Genomic DNA, 25,959 nt, shown 5'->3' on the forward strand with positions numbered 1-25,959 from the left:
CAAAAAATTAAAGTGGACTCGGGTAATTTGCAAAACAGTTTGGAAGATAAGTAATGTCACTATATAGCAGCAGTCTTCACATCTGCCTTTTATTTTGGCAATGTAGTTACTAAATATAAATGGTGCTACTTTCATCTCAAGAAGGATATGAGCTACAAATCACTGCCAGTTCAGACAAGTATCACTATGCGCATTTCACTTTCTCATATTTCACCCTAGACTGATGGCTGTCATAAACAACTTGCTGAGATAAGAGATTCAATGGTAGCCATGCTCATATTTTTATATTTTAACCACTTGTTATGATTTGTTTAAATTAGAGGTGTCCATATAGAGGTGTCCATTCTTGTTCTCGTCTCACAACTACAAAAAGCATAGAGCATATTCCTAGATTTATATTATTTCAGCTCAGCTGGCAGATATTTTCATGCCTTTCTAGACAAAGTTACAAGATATATATGTTTTAGGAACCATGTCTGAAGAGGCAATATAGACTCCCATTAGATTTCATTTAGCTAGAAATAACCCCAAACATCAATCCATATTCTCCTAAGAAATTAGATAAGCATAAATAGGAAAAAAAAAAAAAAAAAAACCTCACAACCTTATAATCTGTTAAAACCCCATTAAATAATTACTGTGGATCTACAGTGCTGGAGCAAAATTCACAAGCAGCATACCATGATGGTGATAGTGACCACAAGCCAAACTCTAAACTTCCACACGGTCACTCGGCGTGGCTGGAGTACTGGGGTGCTCAGGAAATTTCTTGCTAACAAAGTGCTGTTGGGAGCCATAGCTGAGCAGCTATCATGGCTTAGACTATGTTAGAAATAGAATCAACCCCAGGGACAGAAAGCCACTGTTTGTGCAACTTCTTTTTGTGTCTACAGAACTAATCTCTGTCATAAACAAAAATAAAAGAACATCCCATACATAAAATGAAACCAGTGCCTCACCTGCTCATTGGAAGTAGTTTAAAAAACATACTGCAATTAATCTATCTCATGTATAGTATTTCCCTTAGAAAGTAGTTCAATTGATATATATAGTGACTCATCATTGGCACTAAAAATTGCACTTTCCTCAAAATCACAAGGGTACCGGGAGAGTTCTGAAGTATCAAAAGCTTAAAATATTGTAGATATAAATTAGTTTGAGGGAGAAAAAAAGTACTTTCGGAGGGATTTATTCTTTATTTTAGAATTTAAAATGCTATTTTTCTTTTCCCCCCCTTGTGACAGTAATTTCTAAATGATCGTGTTCATCCTTGTCATTTGGCTGGTTTCAGTCACATACAGTTCCACTCTGGAGTTTACCTGTGACCCCTGCAAATACTTGCTAATGTGTGTGCTTTCCACTGAGAGGCAAAAGGCTCTCTCACTTGATTAGTTTATTGTGCACAAGGAAAGTGATCCAAACAAGGTTATTATGTCTCCTGGGACACAGAATTCAGGGACATCTCAAAGAATGCACAGACATCAAGCAATGTATCTATCTGAAAAGGCACATAACTGAGGATAATCTCCCAGATGTCATGATGATCAGTTCAGGCAGGAGGACAGAAAGACACTGCACCAAACACTGTATGTTTTACTGTATTAAGATCTGAGGAATGAGAAGCTCTTTTCTCTTAAAGTATCCTCCTCATAATTAGATTGTAATTATACCATCTATCTTCATCTTTGTACATATATAATGTGTGTGTGTATATATATATACACACACACAACACATGTGTGTGTATATTCTACGTGTATATATATTATTATATATAATATATATTATTGTATATGTGATATATAATCTTATCTGACAGTTTGTCATGATTGACCTCATTTTCAAGATATTCTTTATAGACAGGACCATACCATGTTACAGAAAGCAGATATAAAACAGAAATTTAAGGTTCATGAAGAACAGACTGTTGCTTGACATTAATTAACAGTAAATAGAAAGTAGTACAGACTTAAATTCTAATGATTTGTTTACCGTATTTTATAAGTTATTGCTACAATTTATATTGGCATTTCCATTCCATCATTAAACGTCACAGGGATTATGCAGCTCAGTTTTCTGGGATCATATTCATGAGAAAGCTAATGAATGGCAACAAGAAACACTGTAAACATAAGGGAGAGTCAAATAACAAACCAACTCAGAAAACAAACTCTACCGATTAACACCATTCTTTAGCAGCCTGTATATCTAAATAGTTAGAACATCAACAGGGAGATAACAAGTGAGGTGTAGTCATAAGGACTGTAGATGTCCTTTAACAGCATGTGTAAGAAGTGCAAGATCAAGCTTTGGAGTGTAAAAGGAATTCCTCATCTCTGAAGTATGTATGACAAGTTGAGAAAGATGTAACCAAGAATGGAAGTGCTATATGTGTTATGTATGTTCAGTATTGTAGAAATACAGAAAATATTCCAAAGAAAACTTAAGAAAGCAATGTTTTGTTTACTAACACTAAAATGTGTTCATGAGCTGCTCACCATGGAAATGGGAGTTGCTTGTCTAGGTTTGTTTCTTCTTATTAGAAGAATTAAGCAAAACTATTTTAACTACATTGTAAGACTAAATTTTAACACCTCAGAATAGGCTTCCTTCAGACCTTGACCTCTGTTATTAATTGATTTAATTGATCAGGTAAAATATTCCCTGACAATGCAGAAGACCAGAAAGAATCTCTCTCTGGCGGAGGTCAGATTATTTTCTACCAATATGGTATCTTCCCTCACTTTAGTGAAAAGATACAATTGATGGAGGCAATAATCAGCTCCAGCTGGGAGGCTTCCTAAATTTTTGCTTTAACTAACTGGGTACTTATACTGCATAGTGATGTGAGCACTTCAGCATTACCACAGTAATATGCAAAATGTAATAAGTCACAGCAATAAGCAAAATTACTGTTTTGTATTTTAATATATACATTTTTAATTGCCTTTTTGAATTTTGGTGTTTTTTTGTTTTAATGTTTACTTTTACTAAATTGAAGATTAAAAATTATAATCAGAAAATATACTGTATTTGCAGATATTAAGGCAAGAAAATTAGATTCTTTGCAGATGTGCTATAGCAATTACTGAACATGAATACTGAAGTAATTACTATGTTAAATACCTTATTCAAATAGGCAGAGTACAAATTAAAGCTATCATAGTTTGTCTGAAATCCATAGCTTGCCATGGAGCAGCAATTTTTTCTTCTTTTTTTTCCCAATTTTTTCTTTCTGCTTTTATTTTTTTCCTAAGGCAACAACAAACTTTCACACTCAGTGTTCGGAGTAGATTGCCCTCAGTTTTCTGCACCTTTGTACCTTTGACATCATACTAAGAAGGAGAGGATATGTGTTTGCAGAAGTTACCAAGCAGAAAAAATCTGTTAAAATAGACTATATAGAAACATTATTTACACTTTAAACAGCATAAATAAGATGGAAATACAAGTTATACAGAATTGTTCTTCCATCCTGTATGCATATCATTGGCAAAAAAGACAGAAAACTTACAGTCCCTTAAAGTAAACTAAGTAGCAAAGGGTTGTTTAATATAAGACACACAAGCACTCCAGTGAAGTAAACCCTGAATTTTAAATAATGTGTTAAATGCCTTCTGTCCCTTCTCTTATCTTAGAATGTTAATCTATTTTTCTCTTTTCTCTCCTGTTCATAACAATTCACAAAAACAGGACATCTTAAATGGCATGGATGCAAAGAGTTCTCCCCTCCAAATGTCTTAGCATTAAAAAACACAGTTATTCTTTCTAACGTATTTTCTAGAAACGGAATCACCAGCTAAAACCAAGTTATAATAACACTGCTGTCACTGCTGGAATCAGGGAAGAACCAGTCATCCTGTTTCCAGACCAGTCCCTCGAGGATTGTTAGGTGCCCAGTGAGACTTAGAAGTAGGCACTTAGCTGTTCAGAACAGCCAGACTTAGTCATTACTGCATAACATCAGAAGCAAACTTTCTCAGGAAACTGATGAAATTGCTGACTGCAGGGACAGGTGGCAGTTGAGGATTTAAATGTTGTACTTTGACTAAAGCAGCAATTAGTTACCTAAGTTATCTGTGGAACAGATGGCATCTTAGGAGAAGAAATGATGAATGTACAATTTTATTTGAGTAATTTAGATTGGTAAACTCGGGAGGAGTCCTATAAAATTTTGATGCAATAATAATACTCTTTAATCAATATATCAGCACTGCAGTTTATTTTGAAATAAAGATACTTATTAAATTCATAATTACTTCCTTCACTGCTTTCTATTATAACAAAAATATGTGTGGTTATGATTAGCACTTGGACAGTATATTTAAAAACAGAGATTAATATCGCATAGTATTTCTTTATGATTTAGTAGAAGGAGTTTTTACCCACCAAAACTAAAGATACAGTTTTAGTCAACTAGACGGTAGGAAAAGAATAACCAATTTCTTCAAGTAACAAATGAGCTATCCAACTTGCATATAACCCAAAGAGGCAAAAGATTGTTTATGAAATTTCAAAACTTAAAAAAAGTAACTACAAAATTCCTGAATTAAAATAACACTGAAAATTAAAGAAAAATACAGTTAGAGAAAAAATTATAGTGTTTTTTTTAGAACTTTAAAAGTTATTCACCTGTTTTAAGCTAAGATATATAGAGAGGTTCACTTTTTAGTTAATAGAAAAGGAAAAAGAAGATATGCCCACAGAACAATTCTCTAGCTGTCCTAATCTTACATTACCTACAGAAGTGAAATAAAAAAACTCAGTCAGGTTATGATCTGAAGCTAGGGAAGATGAATGACTTGGTTTAAACCAGAGATAAGTGAATTCAGGTAAATTCATCCAGAGAAATTTGATAGCAATACCTGCTCAACTGATGAGATTTTTATAATTAAATACTTTTTCTGTTGGAAACTGCTTTTCTGCATGCATACAATTTTTGAAAGACCTTTTAATTGCAAGGTCAGGATACTTTCATTAGGTAGTATGACTGGAACGAGATGATAAAATTAGGAACCCTACTCAAGCACTTTGCTGCCCGTACACCTCCAGACTTTAGATGGGATCAGAAAATGAAGACAGAAGTGAGAAAAAACTTCCACTTTCTCTTCTACCTGACCTTCAGAAAAATCCTGTGGGAAAATACGTCATTGGACCCAAAAAGATTTTTGTGGGATCCTCTCGCACCCCTCTTCATGCTCTCTCCTGAGAAAGGAGAGATTAAAAATTGATTTATTTTATTTTTCACCTCAATTTACAGCAGTCTTTTCTTGTTGCTCGAATTTTAGATACTGTCAGCCATTTTCAACGGGTGGATTGAAATGAAGTCACCTGAGAGCTAAAGCTTGGCATGTTGTGGAATACCACTAGCCGTATGTTATTTATCAGGATCTAAAGGAGAACAATAAGCTGCCCTTCTATTGTCTGGAAGCAAAGGAAGCACCAGATTAGCCTGTGAGAGAGATGGGCCAGCCAAAGTACACGCCAAGGTAAGCATCAATGTCTCATGAAATTCATGTAATGAAAATTAATCCAAACATTGCTTTCAAACATGGCTTTAAACCATAATAAAAGAACTTAAAAGGACCATAAGACTAATGGCAGAGGACTTAGGGCTAGATCTAGCTGTATTTAACAATGTTATTATTGTGCAGAATTGACACAAAGGCATCAAGGAGATCAGAAGTACAATGAGGAAAAATATTGCATGTAGTTTCAGAGAAACTAACTTAAAAATAGATTATCTGAGGAGTAAAAAACCCCACGCCTAAACCTCAGACCTGCTACCAAATAATCTCAGAGATTTGTTCATCCTTTCTGAACTTTAAAAGGGTTTTTAGTGTTCTGATCTCAAGCCACATAATAAGTGCCTATTTTTCTGCTGTCTGTGATACATATCAATGCCAGACACACAGAAAGATATAAAATAAATATTACATCTTTACAATAATGTCCAGTGACAGAGGAGTCCTGCTGTTGGGGAGGAATCAACACTAAAGACCTGGTGTCTTTAAATTACCAGCTGTGATTTGAAAGTGAGAGGTTTATTTCTTACAAACTCTTATAATCAGCTATATCCATGTATTAAAAAAAAAAAAAAGAGAAAATGTTTCATTATGAAGATTTTAGGACAGTAATATTTTTAATGTATAATAATTTGATAAAACTTCCAAAGCCACACTATTATTGACATAATTAATATATTTACATACATAGATTATGTTAAATTTACGGTGAGCACAACTCTCCATAAAACTCTTTTGCAGGCAGATCATGTGTTATGAACTTAAAAACTAATATCCAAATTTAAGATTTTCTGGTCAATTAAAGTTGAGTTTAATTAAGTTATGGTTATGGTTTGAGATTCAGGGGGCCACGCAAGAGTTCAGCGTTAATCTTAGTTTAGTTCAAGTTATATTTTTATTTGTTTTTCCTAGTTTGGGAGTTATTGGGGTTTTTAGGTGGGTTTTTGCTGATTCTTTAACTTTTTTTTTTTTTTTTAATGAAGCAATTTTTTTTCTGTTCAGCTGTGATAAAGTATCTCTTCATCTCTGTACTTTGAGTATACTGAGCATGTATAAACTTTACTGCATGAATACAATGCTGAGGGCTGAGGAAATACCAGGGGAGCTGGAGGTAAGCAATCTCTTAAGATCCCATATGGCCGGTGCAGGGGAAAAGCTTTCCATGACTGGAAGGTGTTTGGACATGTGAAAGCTGAATCACTTTGTTTACTGCAGAGTGGTAACCAGACCATCACATTAATGCATGGGATTCTACTGCAAAGGGAAATTCTTTTCACTACATGAAAATTAAATCACCGGTGTGAATCCATTCAGGGATTTGTGCCTTTTATGAATTGAACTACATCACTAATTTCATTCAGATTTTAACTATTTGAATTCACACTAAGGCTTTAATGTAAATCTGTAGTAATATAGTGCCTAGGATATTGCAGACAAAAAAAAAGGAAGACAATAAACAAAACAAACCAACAGATAAACAAACAAAAACCACCATAAAAATAACCCATAACTCAAGGCATTATCACTAGCTGGTAATTGAGTTGCAATTGAGTTGCAAGTCACCGAAGTGTTAACTTGAATTCATGTAAGCATGAATAAGGATAAGGAATAAGCATGGTATAATTGTCTTGTAAAAACAAGAGAGAAAAAGAAAGTATTTCCATGAGAAAGTACATAGCTGTATGATCCTTTTTTTCTGGCTGTACACTACAACTAAAATAATTTTCTATATAGGTAGAATTTAAAGTACAATTACTCTAAGCATTAGCTCTAATGTAAGAAATCATTTTCCAGATTGTCCAAAGAGAACAAAAGGTCTTGGAGCAACCAAGACCATGAAGACAATCAGAAACCAGAAACTGATGTTATAAATCTGAAAGGAGTGGTACAATTAGGTAGCTAACACAAAGAAGGTAGGGGAAGATATTCTAATATTAGCAGATATTCTAGCAATATTCTATGCCTCCTAAGTATAAATTAGCCTTTTTAAAAAGCTATATATTCTTGAATATCTGTCAAATCCCAGATGCAGTTAGTTCCTTGATTCAATGAAACAGAGTGAATTTAACAGCACCCAAACTTGTCAATGTTATACATTTGATGTCACCACTAACAGCATTGCTCTGTTTATTCTGTAAATTTCTGCATCAGTAATCCGTGAATATGCTGCAACAAATTTTCATTTACTTTCTGTTGACCAACTTAGTAGAACATATTCTGGCAAAGTGGATTTCTGTATGTACCAGTTTAAGAAAAAAAAAAATATAGGAAAGGGGTTTTGATAACTGTACATAGAAGGCTATAATTGTAAGTCAGTTATCTGATCCAGCACCCATCTGTCGAGAGACTTTCAGCACAATACATTGGGATTGCATAGAAGTACAAATTTCAGCAATTAAAAAAAGCAAAAGTGTACAAAGTTTCATATGATACAATTGTTTTGATAATGCATGTCCTTTTGAAAAAGAAATTTCTCAAATTTAGAATTATGATGAAAAATTATCCTAGAGTAATTACAGGATCAGATTCTTCCAATAAAACCTTTTTCTTCATGGCACCTGCTTTTATCCACATGTTAAGTTTGCTACGGCTGAGCTTTGAAGCAGCTCTATTCCTCATCTTTTATTGAATCACAATGTAGCTCCTGGGGAAAAGTAGTTTAACTTAATTATTTGAACTTTAATGTCTTGGTAATCAGTTAAAATGATCACTGTTTTCAGAAAACTCTCAGGAGACCTACAGTAAAAAACAATACAGTTCATATAGACTAATTAGCTAAATTGCAGTATTTAATGAATGAGATATCTACCTGTAGGACAATCAAATATTGTCACTAATTTTGGTCTATAGGGGTTTGGGTTTTTTTTCTTTTTTTTAATGGTGGCTTGCAAAATGTTAATTTTAATGTGACTTAACACAAACACAGTTAGAGGATGTGCTCTATATTAGATATATTCAAACCAGATTTTCCCATTCTGAAGACTACAACTCTGAGCAGCATTTCTTTCTATAAAAGAGCAAACTTATACTATAAGTATAGTATATGTTCTATAAAAGAACAAAAATATACTACAGGAATCATTACACTTCTAAAGCAATCTTGATTAAAGCAACAGATATTAGACCAGATGAAGAGCAGTCAGAATAGAAACTTACAGGTCATCTCACTTACAGGTAAACTTGACTCTGAATCTCAGTGCTCACAGCTGATATGCTTGGCTGAAACTCTATGTTGTTTCTGAGCAAGTATGGAAGCATTGTAATCCAGTAATAGAAAAAAGGTCTATCTGTGTCCTCTTATATTGGAAAAAAACTGAAGATTTCATCTTGGAGTGTTTTTTGTAACTTCAAGACACTGACATTTAACATTCTCAGCATCATTTTCTCCATTACTAATGTGGATTTGCTACCTAATACAAGAACCCAATTGCAAACTTCCAGGTTTCAAACTTTTATGCATGTTAGATACAGATCTAAATATTATTGCTATCTGTTTTGCTTGCTTTGATAAATTTTTGATAGAAAGCAGCAAAATCACAAAAGTGGTAAGACTATTTGACAGCTTTTTGTGGCGCTTTTGTCTATGTTTATTGAGGAAAAAATATTGGTCTTGGCTAACGTATGACAAGAACACCTCACCTTCATTGAAAACCAAAGGCAAAATAATTTTCCCTTGTTGGCAAATGAATCGTTAACTACTGAAGGCAGAAGCAACTTTCTTGTTAACATCGTTACACCGGCTCTAAGAAGAAAGACCACTTGCACCAGATACCATGTGTGCATTTGAGTTCTTAATGTCAAAGTCCTCAGTTGTGAACTTTGTTGAGAACTTTGTTGTTCCCGTTGTGAACTTTGGAGGCACAGGAATTTGAAGCACTTCAGAGTACTCATCAAATCAAATTCCATTCTGGCTCTAAATTCCTAAACTGTCAGCAATCTTTGATTCAGGGTGTGTGATAGTGCATTTATTGGTTTATGAGCCCAAGGACAATTAATTTTCAATCCTTGCTGGATTTCAGTGAGAAAGGTGCTTTTAGATAATTAATGCTGACTCCTTCTTCATATTTCCAATAAATATATTTTCTCTAAATATTAATCAACCAGATTAGAGGCATAACTTCCACTAAGTATTTGGATTTAAAGATCAATGAGGAGAGAAAGTTGCTTCAGTGTTTTATAAGAAATATGTATCCATCCCTCTAACTAGAGATATTCTTAGAGAAATATACATGATTAAAAACGGAGCTCTTTTTTTCAAAGAAAAAAACCCTACATAATCAGTCTCAACCACACAAAATCTCTAATTCACCTTCTCAAAGACAAACTGTCTTGCAAATTTGCAAAGTGAACAAAAACCATCCATCAGTGAGTTTTTCTCTGAAAGTACTCCATCCTCTATAACACCTGCTCTTTTTTACAATTTCTCAGAAAAGCATTCAACTGCTATCAGAAACTTCAAGTTCTTACACTGACAAATACTATGATTCACCGACTCTCCAGTTTTACCATTCCTGGCAGAACAATCTCTTTAAAGAGAATGAACTTGATTGATGTATTGAAACTCAGATTTTCTGCAGTAGTTTCTGTGTGGACCAACAACATTTATACCCTCCAGAAAAAGAAACAAATATGAATATCCAAGGCAGTCCCAAAACAAGAAACTTTCTGAAGTTTTTAAATATTTATACTCTAGAGAAATGATAGCATGTTGTTTGTTTCCTATGAACAGCTCTAAAAGCAGCATTTTTACTCATCTACAGTTATTACCTAGGGAGGCAGTCCTTGTCCCAGAGCCATTGCTCTGGAACTGCTTTCTTCAGAAAGAGAACAAATTGCAACATTTAAGTCTAAAAACTAATAAAATCCCGTTCACTTGGTACAACTTTCCTGATGGATAGCTATCTAACTTTTTAATTGTTTTTAAAGTGACTCTTTCAGAGCTAGAGTTGTGAAAACCATCATACTCTAATTTTCTGAAAGCTTGATAGAACCAATATTCTGAGTATAGATAAAGAGTAATGAAGCACTTTCTTTCCCATAGGAAAGCTTTCCTACTCATATTCTTTGATGCCAACTAACCTTCACATCTGCTATTTCCCTATTGATTGCTACAACTTGGCACTTTTGTAGAGGGTCTGATGAGGCAATTCTATTCAATGACACCACTTCCTCTCCAACAAAAGGGGTGCAGTAAAATAACAGTGTGTTTCCTATACCTTCAGGGGAAAGGCTGTTTGCAAATTATGCACACAAACATGTAGTCATCATTTATGTGTATGTGGGGAAGAAGAGCATTTGTTCCTTTAGACTGAACTGTTGTCTATGCAAAATTATGCAAAGTAGATCTGGATTTGAATTTTTTAAGCAAATGAGGAGCCATTCTGGGTCCCACTTAAAAAATCCATCTCAAAATACATGGTGTTCACTATGGAAATCAGCTTGGAATTATTCATCACTTAAAATACATTCCAAATATATGTTTACAAGTCAGTAATGTGCATTAGACATCAGAACTAAGAATGTGCTTGCTTTGCTTTCCTTGAATATGAACAAATCAGATCCTATTTTAAATTAAATGAAATAATTTCTTTTTGACACATATTACAGTAATTAAATATTTAATTTAAAATTAAAATGGAAAGCAATATTCACCACATAATAGTTCCATTATAATGCTTTGCAAAACACCAGCATGACAAAAATAAAAGTAGTTTTTAAATTCAAGATCGAAAATAACACTTTTGTTTCAAACAGACTGAAATTATTAAATGATTGGTGTTTTAGCTGCATTTTACTTTGGTTTACCTCTAGTCCCTGGACTCTACTATTTTTTGTGTAGTTTATTTATTTGTTCTGTGAAACTTCAGTTTCATCAAGCTTTAGAGGCCGCAATTACTTGTGTGTTTAGTCTTACTTGGAATTAGGTCCTTTCTTTTCCTTTTTATTTTTGGTATGTCTTTAGAGCTAGATTCACAAAGGTATTGAAATACTTAATACTTATGTATAAAAAAATAAACATAGATAAAACTAATAAACATTAGTTCAATTTTAGGATTTTCAGGTTGTATTTATAACTTAAATTACTATCATAACAATTAATTTGCTTTAAGTTGAACCAGTACAACTAAGAAACAAATTTTCTTTTGTGAGCAGGACAGAAACAAAAAACCAAATAAACAGTTCAGGAGATGTCAAATACATACCAAAGACTGTTCCTAATGGGCTGTTTCTACATGATTTGACTAATTTTGATGGAAAAGTAAGTTTAGCCCAGTGACCTTGAATTTAAAAATGATCCTGTCCAGTTTTGCTTAGCACTAAAAATATAGTCTGAATGTGTACAAGGCAGATATAAAGAACACATTTTAAAAAATATGTATGAAATGCCATGAAAAGATTTAAGTATATATTTTACTTTAAACAATCCACTTCCAAATCCTTATTTCAAAATTGGAGGTGAGAAATCATGATTTTTTTTTTTTAATAATATTTTTTAAAACAGCTTTTGGACACTGGAGCACACATGCTAAAGAGGTGATCAATTACTCAAGCCTGACAGTGCTTAAAAGGCTTTTTGTTAATGCCCTTAATCATTTGCTTTAACTTTTGGTCAGCCCTGGATTGCTCAGGCAGTTGGACTAGGTAATTGCCCTAGATCTCTTCCATCTGAAATAGTCTATTCTAGCTATAATAATTTTCCTGTTCTAATTGCTAGCTAAAAAATCAAAAATTATAGAAAAATAAAATTTGCAAAACATAATTAATTATTCAGAATCTGTTAGAGGGTGTAGTTTGTCCTGGATGTCAGCTAATTTTATTTTTCCTGTAAACAAGGTTGTTAATTTTACTGTGTCATCCTACTAATCTCACATATTAAAGCTGAACTCTACCCTTTAATTTCAAGTTTCCATGAAAATTCTGACATAAAATATGTCAAGACTACCACATACTTTCTACAAAATATGCAAACAGTGCAAACACATTACTGGTGCACATACCAAAAGCCTGCACCTGTATCTCTAATTTAATAAAAATATTTGAACTTATAAAGGTAACAAAAATGACAAGTTATACAGCAGATGACACAGCAACACCTGTCCTGCTGGTGGAAGATAAATGTACTGAATCTCTAATGTGATCAAGCACATGGAGCCATATAAACAAATCAAAATGTTGCATAGTGTTTATCCTTTATTTTTACTTCTTTTGTTTTCTTTTTGAAATACAAACCCTTGCAATAAGTGACCATTGCGACCAACTCAATCTTTCTAAATGCAACATTTACATACCCAGACCATAATTTTGCCCATATTTCAACTCAGACGGTAAAACAAAACATGAAATTTTTCTATGATATTCTATAAGGGGTTTTTTTGTGTGTGTGTGTGTGTATTTGTGTTCATTTTGGTGGTAACATGTTAGAAAATCATTTCTTTGCAGTTTTTAAACCATTAATCTAAAAGAAAACAAATATTTCCACTATCATAGGTAAATCAGTTTGACTATAAAACTGATATTATGCATATTATTCCTTGTAAATTTAATTAATTTGAGTACATAGATATTTTAAATCACCACCCCTCCCTATGGTAGTTTATAGGTAGTTTATACACATATGAAAAGTGTCTAGTGTTTAAAAAGTGACCATAAATTTTATAGGATTCTTCTTAAATACTTTTAGCCAGCTGCATATTAAGTATCTACCCCAAGTACTAACCTAAGTTTCTCTACCATCACAATACAGGTTAATTTTTGCAGCTCTGGAGAGCTCTGTCCTTCTAGGACATTTGCTTAGTACAGAGAAATTACTTTCCAGTACCTTTCAGTTTCTTTCCAGTGTCAGTCAGGGACACCTAGATGACTACTGAAGAGGAAAGTAGGCATCTACATTTTGGAGTCAGGAGAAACCTGCCTTACATGTTCCAAAAGCTACATCCTCCCTAATCAAACAAGTCATGTGTGTGTGTGTGTGTGTATGTATGTGTGGTTTCTGGTTTTGAGACCAAAACACAGGATATTTTTATGCCTTCCACTTAAATTCTCTCAATCAACAGTTGAGATCCTTTCTATACCAATATACCTATTCACCAATCTAGTTTTAGTACAGTCCTACCTTATGCACTTGGAGAAATTTCAGGAATACAGCCTATTCTTGCTTATACTCATTATTTTAGGGATGCCAAACTTTCTTTTACAGTTCCTATACCTACAAATAATAATAAATTACCTTTGCAAAACATTTTACTCATGAGACAAAACTAACTAGAGTAACAATTGATAACATTAAAATGGGGTTTGTGTCATGCAATACAGTGTAAGAAAATAAAGTATATATTAAAAATTTGAGTGACAAATACATAACAGGAGGTTTTTAATTACTTGATTTCATCAAATGTAAAAATAATGTCAACAAATGTAAAAATAAAATAGAAAAAGAACAAATCACAAGTTATTGCAACTGCAGCCTTTCTCAGGGCTGGTAGCTTTGCTGTTATATTTTTTTCCCCTAAAAGTTAGAGATTCAATTTACCAAAGTAATTCTACATTTCAGAAATGAAAGTTGAAAACCTAAAGATTAAGACCACAAGTCTCAATGGTTTTTTTGTAAGTGTTAAGGCACTTATTTGAAATATTTAGAAATCAAGTTCTAGCTTGGAAAGAAATCTAGAAATTCTTTATGAGATGAATAAGAATATAAAATATAATTGGCCTCAGTACTTTCGTGAAATGAGTCCCTTGGTTCTCCTTCAACCTTCCTTTCATCTATGATGATCTGACAGTGGCTGAAACTGCCGAATCTGCTTCATTATGAACAGACTGTGACTGGAAGAGGAAACTGAAAGATCAGTGTTTCCTCCACCAACTTCTGATTCTGCCATTCTAAAATGGCATTGTTGGATTGCACAGGTATAATGGACTCTGATAAGCATTTCTGCACTTCAAAGAACAAAAACTGCATCAGGAATACAGAGTATAACCATAAAATATATTAAAAAACACAAGCTGTTGCTTTTATTCAATTCAAGTAAGTTCCTTAGCGATTCAGCCTGAATAAAAATACACTTGAATGATAACTACCTAAATAGGCTTAAATAAAAGTCTTAGAATCAAAGAAACTATCCTCAAAGCTTCTTTGCCTGATAAGGTAATAGGGTGAAGAAAGAGGTAGAGAACATTCCTATCAAATCACAGAAAATTTTTGGTGCTAGTATTCCTTCTTCACAGGAAGTTCCTTTAGGAACGCATATTCCTTTTACAAAAGATGCAAATGCATTAAGAGTACATGAAACTTCTATCAGAAATGTCAAATAAAAGCTTCTAAGCAGTTCTGGAAGAGTCCTTGTAAGTCAAGAAGGTATCACTAGTATAAAAAAAATTTAAAAATGAATGACACAAAAGACAGTGAGAGTTAAGGAAAGAGGAACAGAAGTGTTTCTGTCTTGACACTGGCCTGCAGCAAAAGAAGAGTTCTTCAATGAAAGACCAAGAAATTCAAGTCTTCAAAGGCCTCTGTGGTATTTGCCATTTTTTATATTTTGTTGAGAGGTAACATACTTCTGTTTTCAAATGCAAAGGCATACAAAAATTATTTTAAGGTAAGTTATATCCTGTGCTAGTAAATAATGATTTACTAATAATATGTCTTAATCTAGTAAATGCTCTCATGCTTCCTTCAAACCACAATAGTTCACACCATAACTTATCTGGATTTTGCTTGCAAATTGCTTTTTCATATCTCTTTCTGCTAACTGACTGCTCATGGCTTGGAGGGGTATACTCTTTGCTGGGTAAAATAACGTCTGGATGGCCAAGCCCAAAGACTGGTGAATGGAGTTATTTATTATCCACTTGGCAGCTGGTCACAACTGGTGTTCCCCAGGGCAAAGTATTGGCCCCAGTCCTGGTAAATATTTCTATCAATTATGTGAATTAAGCAATCAAATGCACCCTCACTCAGTTTGCAGATGACACCAAGTCATGTGGGAATGATGATCTGCTGGAGGATAGAAAGGCTCCAAAGAAGGATCAGAACAGGATGGATTGATGGGCTGAAGCCAAGTGTATGAGGTTCAATTGCTGGATCTTGCACTTGGGCCACAATGACCCCATGCAGAGCTACAGCGTGTGGGAAGAGTTGAACTGTTGCAGAAAGTTGTCCAGCAGAAAAGGACCAGGGGGTGTTGGTTGGCAACTGGCTGAATTTGAGCCAGCAGTGGCTTGCCCAGGTGACAAAGAAGGCCAGTGGCAACTTGGCCTGCATCAGCAACATTGTGGTCAGCAGGACCAGGGCAGTGATTGTCCTTTTGCAATTGGCACTGATGAGCCCACACCTCAAACCTGCGTCCAGTTCTGAGCACCTTTACTACCAGAAAGAAACTGAGGTGCTGGAATGTCCAGAGAAGGACAACAGAGTTCGTGGAGGGTGTGGAGCACAGGTCTTATGAGAATCAGCTGAGGGAGATGGGGAGGTTTAGCCTGAAGAACAGGAGCCACAGAGGAGACCTTTGTGAGAATTCACTACAACGACCTGAAAGGAGGTTGTAGCAAGGTAGGGGTCCGTTTCTTCTCCAAAGTAACATGCAATAGGATGAGAGGAAATGACCTCAAATTTTGTCAGGGTAAGTAAAGACTGGATATAAGTAAAAATTTCTCCCCAGAAAGGACAGTCAAGAATTGGAACAGGCTGCCCAAGGCAGTGATTTTTGTCACTGGAGGTATTTAAAAGACATGCAGACGAGGTGCTTAAGGACATGGCTTAGCGATGGACCTGGTAGTGTTAGATTAATGGTTGGACTCAGAGCTCTTTTCCAATCTAAACAAGTCTATGATTCTGTGATTCTAAAGCATAGTTTAGTATACTTTTTTATAAACTAGTAAAGTATATTGTGCAGATTAAGTATCTTTAATACATTAAATATAAGTTCAATTAATGCATGGATAAAGAAAAATGCCTAAAAGGCAAAAAAAGCTTGCATAATTCCATCATTATTACCATAGTTCTTTCGCAAAAAAAAATGATGGTTTAATCAATAGCAACAAGCACTCTGTTTAGAGAAATTAAAATCTGAAGAAATTCATCAGCATAAGACTTTAGGTGATGTCTGGAGCAATTCTGGCACTGAAAATATTTCTGTACACAAAGCAATGCTAATGTAGTTGGACAGCACCTCAGTACTAGGATATATAAATTGACAGGCAGAAATAAGAATTCACCTCTGCTAATGAATGGAGGATTTCAGGATATTTTAGTGGGCAGAAATTAAACACTGAAGGTTGCTCATATGGCAGGATCTCACCAAAAAATATCTGAACCAAGGGCCAGTTCACTCTGGAGAATTGCTCCTGAATAATATTCCCAGGATGAGTCATAGATCAAACCTGTCAAACTTTACGTGGATACTTGGTCACAGATCTGTTCGCTTTGAAGAGCAAGGCTTTTTTTTTTTTTTTTTGGACTGTGATAGTTAATGTTCAGATGTACTCTGAATTTCCTAAACAAACTTTATCTCTAAATTATGTCTTTTGTACAGAATGTTGTTTGGAGTCAAAGGTTTCTCTATGATCTAGTTCAGTTCCCTTTCTCACCTTGCTCAAGATCTGAAGGCAAACATAAAGGGAAAAAAGCTGAAAAGAGAAGAAAAAAGAGAAGTGTTCTCGCCCTGCCTCCTGGTGAAAACAGCAGGAGGAGAGAAAGGTGATAAGGAGAGAGAGCAATTAGGTTATGCATTCCTGAGGAAAAAGCCTTGCAATTAAACTTATGATGAGAACCCAGAGATCAGTAATTCTCTTACAACTGATCCCATCAGCAGTGTCATTACAGGCCCTGAAGAGGCCAGAAATTGGAGGGCATCAGGTAAGCGAAAGGAAGCAAAATGGGTTACCGGTTAAGACAAAACCTACATTGGTACCTAAAGAAAAAATACATTGTAGGTATCAGATATTTCAGTGTTGTTGCTTTTCTCATTGTCATACTTTCAAATGTCTAGGTGACATAACTCACTTTCCAAAGGGTGTGGGTTCCCAGTGGCTTCCACATTTAGCAGGGTGATATAAGACTGCCCTGCCATGTAATGACACCCTGCTCCACTCCCAGTAGCTAGAACAGTTTTCTTCACAACTGAAAAATAAAAATGCAACAAGAAAAATGTTCATTTGGAGCTGGATCAGAAAGCTGGGTTGACTCTTGCCACAGGCGTAAGGCGTGTACAGCCAACAGTGCTTGAGGCTGAAGGTAGGAGAAGAGGTTGGACTACTTTGAGTTAGACTGGATTAAAACAAAACAAAACAAAAAGAATAAAAATGCTATTGAGAAAATTTACAGGGTTTAGTGGTGATTAAACTCCATCTGACTTCAAAGGCGAGCAAATGATATCTTGGGGAGAATTAGGTAAAGCATTGCCAGCAGGTTAAGGGAGGTGATCCTGGCCCACAGCCTTAGTGAGGCCACATCTGGTGTGCTGTAACCCGTTCTGGGCTCCTCAGTACAAGAGAGACATTATGCTGCTGGAACAAACCCAGAGAACAAACCCAGAGAGCTACAAAGATAAGCAAGGGCCTGGAGTAGCTCTCTTATGAGGAGTGGCTGAGGGATCTGGGCCGGTTTGGCCTTGTGAAGAGATGAATGAGACAGGATAACATCACTGTGAATAAGTATCTGAAGGGGGATGTCAAGAGGATGGAGCCAGGCTTTGCTCAGATGCCCAGCAATAGCACAAGAGGCAATAGGCAGAAACAGATGCACACAAAGTTCCATCTGAATATTAGGAAAAAAATTCTTTGCTGTGTGAATGAGTGAGTGCTGGAAGAGGTTGCCCAGGGAGGTTGTAGAGTGCACCTCACTGGTTATATTCAAGACCTTTTTGGACACAGTTCCATGCAATGTGCTCTAGGATGACCCTGTTTAGGTAGGGAGGTTGGATCAGGTCCCCTCTAACCTTACCCATTTTGTGATTCTGTGATAGTTGTCTTCTGTGGCATCACTATATATTCTCAAAAAAAAAGAGGCAGAATGTGTTTATCTTAACGACAAAATGATTTTACAAATGTCCAGATTATTATATCCCTCTAAATTATCTACATTTGGTAAAAATTCTTGTCTTTTGCTGATAAATAATCCTGACACAATTTCAGACTCAAACTGTGTTTTGGGTAACATATGCATATCAGGCTTGACTTTCGAAAGACGACATGTAAAGTTGATATTTTTTTTTACCCAGTCTAGGCTCTGATTTCTTATATCCCATATTTCTATCCAACTGGAAAATATATCTTGCTATATTTTATCAGACCTTATACAATGAGAAAGATTGATTTTATTCAGATCATCTCCACCATGTACCTACAGTATGGATCATTAATGCATATTCACTAATTAATGCATATTGTTGGAAGAAATTTTGAAAAATAATGTCTCTGCTGGCTTCTTGTTTGCATGTTTATTTTATCTCTGTATAAAAGTCATACTCTGAAATTCTTATGGGACCATAGGGCAGCCCACCTGAGAGTTCAATGGGAAGATCAGCATAACACTATTTCCCCCCTGAAGGACCTTAAGGCAGAAACAGAGTTATGGAAAAGTTTAATTGATTCAAAGAGAAAATATATTTTTTATAATGTAAAATTTTCATTTATTTTTGATATCTCTCTTTGACTTATTTTCAAAAATAATTAGTGGGGATGCAATTCATATCTTAGTGATTTCTTTCAATATTTTAATTATTGTGAATTTCTACTCTTGTTTTCTTTTTCCTTGAGAGGACATCAAAAGACATTTGTGCATGTTTCATCTATTTCCGAGAGTTGTAGCCTGAGACTACAGCTGCAGCTACTACTACAAATGTAAATGATAAATATGAATCCTGTGGTTTTTAAGTATAGCTAAATGTTATCCAGAAGCTCATTAAGAGTACCTACTATCTGGATATATAGAATAGTATTTGAAGAAATGAAAATTTGACTAGTCATGTTCACCTTTTTCAGTCCTTACTGAAAGGTATAAAAATGAGGAACTGGGAAAGGAGAAAGTGAAGGAAAAAAACATGGATGGGGACAAACATGAGAGTGGAAAAGTAATGGATTTCTGTTGCACTCATCTATTTTTAGTTTCATGCCTCAGCACTGAAATGCAACACGAAGCCAAACATCTGTTTTTATTTACTGTGGGAAAAATAATCACTTTAAGGGTCAAGACAGCATAAACCCATTGTCCCCATAACTAGACAGTTATTTGGAATGAAGCACTTTCCATGAATTGTTCTGCTTTCTGCCTTCAAAAGAAAAACAGTTCACCCCAGAGAACTCAATGGTACCAAATTTTGTCGTCATTTCTTCTATATAGAATTCAAATGCACTGTTCCTCTTGTCATAGTCTGTGTTAACGTATCATATAATCTACCTAACTTCCATTGCTCTTTTATGAAAATAAGTAGAACTCAGTGAGGCAGAGATGCTTTAAGAGCTCTGAACAAAGCCTATATCTCACTCTCACAGGCTTTGCTATTGCAGATTTTTTTAACTTATATTTAACTGTATGGAGTGACCACAGACCTTGTTTTAGAGATTTACAGCTATATCTGCTTTTTTTAACATTAAAAGAAGCAGTGGTTAACTAAGTAACAAGTTCTTGCAAAGAGAGGATCATGGCAAAAAGGAAGTTATGCATTTCACCTGTAGGTTTTTTAGCAGTTAGGTCCAAATCAGCATGATCAAAAAGAAGTAAAAAATGTTTACATGGTATTTATATTCAATCTCCTTTTTAGTGAAACCTACTGCATGTTTTTTCATGCAAGAACAAATCTGTATTTGTTATGTCAAAATACTACTTTTCCATAAAGTTAAATATTATTAAATCAAACTAAATATGTATCAGTAGTATCTGTTTCCAATTATTTTTTATTCCTTATCAAAATTAGTACATGGAAGCTGTGACTCAAAAAAAAGTATTCTATTAGTCACTGTCAGTCACTGGATGTTTGAGAAACTCACAAGAGGTAATTCTCTCATCTTTGACTTGCAACAATTTTGCCAAATAATTAACACTACTAAACTTCATGGTGTTTCATTTGAAGAATTAAACTAAAGGTTCTCCGTGTGTTTACACCCACGAGTTTGTAATGCATCTTTACTTGTTAAAAAGATAAACATTATTTGTCTATTACAGTGTTCAAACCGAGGCTTGAAAATCCCTCTGAAGTACTGGCATTGTGCACATCAATGACAACCTCACACTTGACATTAATGGCATTAATACCATTATTCTTGCTTCTGGTTTTCTGTTTATATAAGAGAATCTGTCATTTGTATTCCATCTGCAAGCAGTGGGAAATTTCCCCTATAACTTCTTCCTTCAGCTTCAAGAGACTGTTCATGAAATTTTGTAATGTATAGGTAGAGCTTAATGCCAGTTCTTTTGACAACAGTCTGAGAATGTGGAAAGGGAAGATAGATGGAGTGCTGAATTGTTACTCCTCTAAATTTCCTTAAGGAGGTGGCAACAAAATGGCTAGGGTAAAATGTGAGGGCAGGGGGGAAAAGGAAAATTACTAAAAACAGCCAGCAGCATGGCTCTTTATAGAGAGAAGTCAGTGCAGGAAGAAATGAAATATATTGTAGAAAAGTAGAGCTGGAGTACAAAATTTGATCTTGAAGAAGAAAAGGAAAGAAACTGGCAAATGTAAATGGTAAACAGAATAGTCCGTCTACTAGATAATTCTAAGGTATGTGAGTCAGCTTTCCTGAATTAGTCCCCTGTCTACCTTTCACCAGAATTAGTTCCCTATCTACCTTTCACCAAGTGACCTTGAAAAAGATGCAAACCCTCAGCTTCCTTATAAACAAAACAAGAGTATAAAATACTTGTCTCACAGAGAACTGAAAAGACCTTTATTTTGTGATACAGAAGTAATGACACAAATTTACTGCTATTAGAGAATGAAAAAGTACTTTGGTTTCTACTATTTGTTATGAAGATGCCTAGTAACCACAAGAAAAATTCCATTGTACCTGGTACTGTACAAAAACCTAGAAAGGAAAATCTGACATTGATATTTACAGATATGAAAAATGATGGGAAAAACAAAAGCACATGACAGCTTCAAAAGGAATATCTTAACATTGTAGACCATTTCATTGTACATTGCATAAGTGTTGAACTAGTTTCTTTGTGTGTGAGGGTGGAGAGGTGTGGTGCAGATAGAAGTTGGGTAGAATTAATATTGTTCTTCTCAATTTCAGAACTATTATTCAGCAAGAAAACCGAGTGACAAACGTAGACTGAGAGACCACAGAAATCAGTGGCAATGAAAAAATCTGAGGTTTTTTTCATCCAAGAACAGTTAGTGTGAGATCATCACCTTTCATGAACATAATTGCTTTTTACTTTATTCCAAACAGGAAAAAAAATGAGGTTTCTGAAATTTGAAAGTGCTCAAGAGTGACAAAAGCAGCCAAGAAAAAGGAATAGAATTTATTAAACCTCCATAATTTGAGAAATATCAAAGCATGTATTAGGAATGAACACTCCTAGCCTAAAAGCAGAAATGGCTTAGAACTTACTTTCACATATTTTTCCTTCTAATTCTTGGACAATACTAAGGTTTTCTTATTCACAATGAATTAGCCGAGCAGACCCACTGGGCACATAATGATCTTGTAAAATTATTTCCTTTCCACGCTTAGACCAGATAAGCAGATCTTAAGAGGAGAGAGCACTGCAATTTTCCTTTGCTTTCAGGCTTCTGAAAGAGTTTAATTCATGTTTCTCAGACCATGAGGAGGCATGAGATGAGGGACCTAGTAAAACCCTGAAGACAACATTCTCCTTTTTCATCAAAGATATTTTACAAGGATGTTTGACTCACAAGGATAACAGCATTTTCAACATATATCCCCTGTGCTCTCCAAGATTTTACCTTCAGGAGGTTTTAATCCAGCAGCTAGCTTATTTGTCTGATGCCCATTTAGGTTCACCTTCATAATAGGTTATTTTGTTTCAGCACCACATAGCTTTGGCCACGCTCCAAAGTTTGTTTGTTTTTTTTCAGAAAAGAATTCAATGGACTGCTATATAGCTAATTTATGCAGAAATTACTGTCAGTCTTGTGGGCAGCTACCAAGCCTCACTGTGATTGGAACTAATAACTATTACCAAGATAAGATAATTTCATTTAACACTAGCAAACCATCTGGTGCCTTTATATCTTGTTGTAACACAGTGGCACTGTTTTACTTAATACACTCTCATTAAAAAAAGACAAAAGTAACTAAGGATGAACATACACGCAGATGATAAATTTATCCTCTCAATTATCTTTGTGCAAACCCTACCCCCAGAACTCATACCCTGTTAGATTTTTGAAGTACAAGAGTACTACTAAAATCTAATCTGACCGCCTCTAAAATGACGGCTTTCTGTTTCATTGAGTAACCTCTAAATCAAAAGAACAACATGCTTGGACTATGCTGTATCTGTCCTCCTCATAATGGCTGCCTGTGATAGATGGATCTAACTCACTCCTAGGTAAGTTATACCAGTGGTTAATGACTCTTACTCTTAAAAATATGCACCCTCTTTCTAGTCTGAATTTCCCTAACTTCAGCTATGAAACATTGGATCTCATTATGCCTTTTTCTGCTAGATTAGAGAGTCATCTACTGTCAAAAGTCTCATTCCCATTAAGGCACTTACAAACCGTGATCAAGTCACCTCTTAACCTTCTTTTCAGCAGATTAAACAGCCAGATCTTTAGCCTCTAACTGCAATGCTTATATTCAGACCTACAGTCATCCTTTCACCTTTAATGAACTTTTTCCATTTTTTAGCATATTTTCAAAGTGTGATCACCAGAACAGGACACAAAAGTTCATTAGTATTTTCCTTAATGTCATACAAAAAGGCACTTCCTAGTTGATATTCAGTTATGTATATATCAGAGAATATAATATATAAATTTAAAACTGTTTATCAGAGTCTTATGCTTAAATGCTTTTTGTATTTTTTTTAGCATTCTCTATGAGATATTCAATTCTAGCAGTACCTTGTAATGCAATTCTACTTAAAGTTTTAATTTAAAAATATTTTCTTGCATTTTCACTTTTTTATGTAAGGAAATTAAGTTCCTGAAGTAATTAGCTTTTGCAGATTAGAAGCACGTTTTAAAAAACACAGAAATGCAGATATACTATGTTGACCAAAATTATAGTGCTTTATTTTCTGATAACTCCACATCATTAGGTAAAAATACCTAATTTTACCAGGAAGTTCACTACTAAAGACTGTATATATATGTTTTGGTTTATCTTTCATAGAATAAATATGCTATTAACCTACATTCCTTACACAGGTAGCTGTAGTGCATAGCATTTATGTCAAGAAAACCCTAATGTTCTCCTGGATATTGCTTCATACACTGAATGAATTAAATGGGATTGTAGAGTTTTAATTTGCTTTTCTATTTGAATTTGATTTTCACTTATTGATAATCTGCAAGAACATACGTAGCTACATCTAATGCTTAATTTTAAATTAATTTGATTAGGTAAATAGTATTCATTAATAATAAAAATATTAATAGTAATATCAAATAATATAAATTAATTTACTACTAGATGAGATAGTAAACAACAGAAAAATATTTCAAATCAGTTGGTTCCAAGTTGGAACAGTTTTTAATTATTGGTTCAATTTCATGTCAAAAAACACTTGCTAATGATGATCTGTTCACACAAAAAGTCCAGGAAGTATATCTTTTCAATAGAATAAATAATTTGACCTAAAATTTATCAGCTGAATAAAGATCCTATGTTTTCACTTATAGTGAAGGTGGAGAATTCATTAATGCAGAAAAAGTAATACTAAATTATGTAATCTGACATCCTATATCTCTTGTGTTTAAGTCTACGTTATTTAAACTGCAAATAAAAATATTAAATGAGTGATGTGAAAATGTTATTTCCTTAGACATAAGGCCTCTCTAGATCTTGGATACAACCTATTAGATAATCACAAAATATATCCAGACAAATGTAAACAGAAGAATAAAGAAAGCAGAAGGGAACAATACTGCAGAAAAGGGAGTGCTATATTAACATGCAGAAGGAAAAAAGTCTACAGAAAGAGGAATAGTCTCTGTGCACTTAGAATCTTAGAAAACCCACATTAGAGACATTAAAGGAAAAAAGGTGAATAAGAAATTAAGGTTGAGAAGGAAAACTAAAATTTTAAAGTTGCTTCCTAATATTTCAGTGTCCACAGTTTGAATCTGAAATAGAATTAGATCAAAATTTTCTGCCATTCTAAAATTAAGTTAAATCCCTCTAGTGTTTTCTGGTAATTCAATAAATACCTTGTGTTATTTCTTTATGTCTCAAGACAAAAATAATTTTAACTCTTTTTAAAAACTCGGTCTTTAAATTTTCAATGTTTTTACTTTTAACTGCTTCACAAATTTCCTGACATGAAGAGATCTCTAGTTGATTAGTTACTTCTATCAATTTCATCAGCTCCTTTTCCAACTAGTATTCTGAGGAGAATACCCAGAACACTCCCAATGCATGTTTTAGAGTTAAGCAGCCTGAAGCATTCTGAGATATTTAAGTTGAATGATTTTTATTTCCAAGAAGAAGCTGAAAGCCTTAGCAATTATTTATTTTTTAAAAATTAAAACTATTTGTATGCTTTGATCGGGTACAAGGTCTATGGTCATACGATTAAATAGGGATTATGTAAACAAATTTTGCTCTCTCTGAATTTCATGAGAGAAAATGAGCTCGCAGTCTTCAATTTCTGTACCAATTTAATAGCTACCTTGGTCCTCAGTTTGCTGGTTACAAATGCCAGTGTGACAGCCAATGTAGAGCTTCAGGTGATAGCATAATGTTTAAAACTAGACTAAATTAGCCAAAAAATCTTTAGAAATTACCAAAGATAAGGAAAATATTATTAAACACCTCTCTGGAACATCTGAGATACCTCTGTGCTATCCAACATGAGGATTTAGAGAACAAACCATATTCTCTCCCTTCATAAATATTTATCACTAATTTAAGTCTGTTTAAATGCCTGATGAATCTAGACATGAAATGTTTTCCTCTAATTCAGTATCTCACTTCACTATATTTCAAACTGAATTATCTTAGTAGCAGGTTAAAAGGAACAGAGAACATGAAATAATCTGAGTTTTTTACATGGATCCAAAATTTCATTCAAAAGTTTCTCTAAATTATGAAGTCTAAAAAGTTTTCCTCAGTAGAGCCACTAATATCCTTAGTGTTTCTTAAACAAAGATTACAACTAGGTATAATGCTGCTGAGTTAAAACTAATTTTAATATGACAAAGCATGAACTTGCATACAGCTATAGAAGATCTGAGCATAATATTCAGGTTTCATCACATATAAATTGCCATAAATTGCTATAAATTCAGCTCCTTAAAAA

The 25,959-nt window shown here is 34.3% G+C and overlaps 1 protein-coding gene across 7 annotated transcripts in view; it reads right to left on the bottom strand.

The window, feature by feature from the left end:
- The window catches only part of GRIK2 (glutamate ionotropic receptor kainate type subunit 2), a 362,746-nt gene that overhangs the window by 60,854 nt on the left and 275,933 nt on the right, over positions 1–25,959 (bottom strand). The window lies entirely within an intron of this gene.

This window comes from Hirundo rustica, chromosome 3, assembly GCF_015227805.2.
Source record: "Hirundo rustica isolate bHirRus1 chromosome 3, bHirRus1.pri.v3, whole genome shotgun sequence".
In the NCBI taxonomy this organism is placed as follows: Eukaryota; Metazoa; Chordata; class Aves; order Passeriformes; family Hirundinidae; genus Hirundo; species Hirundo rustica.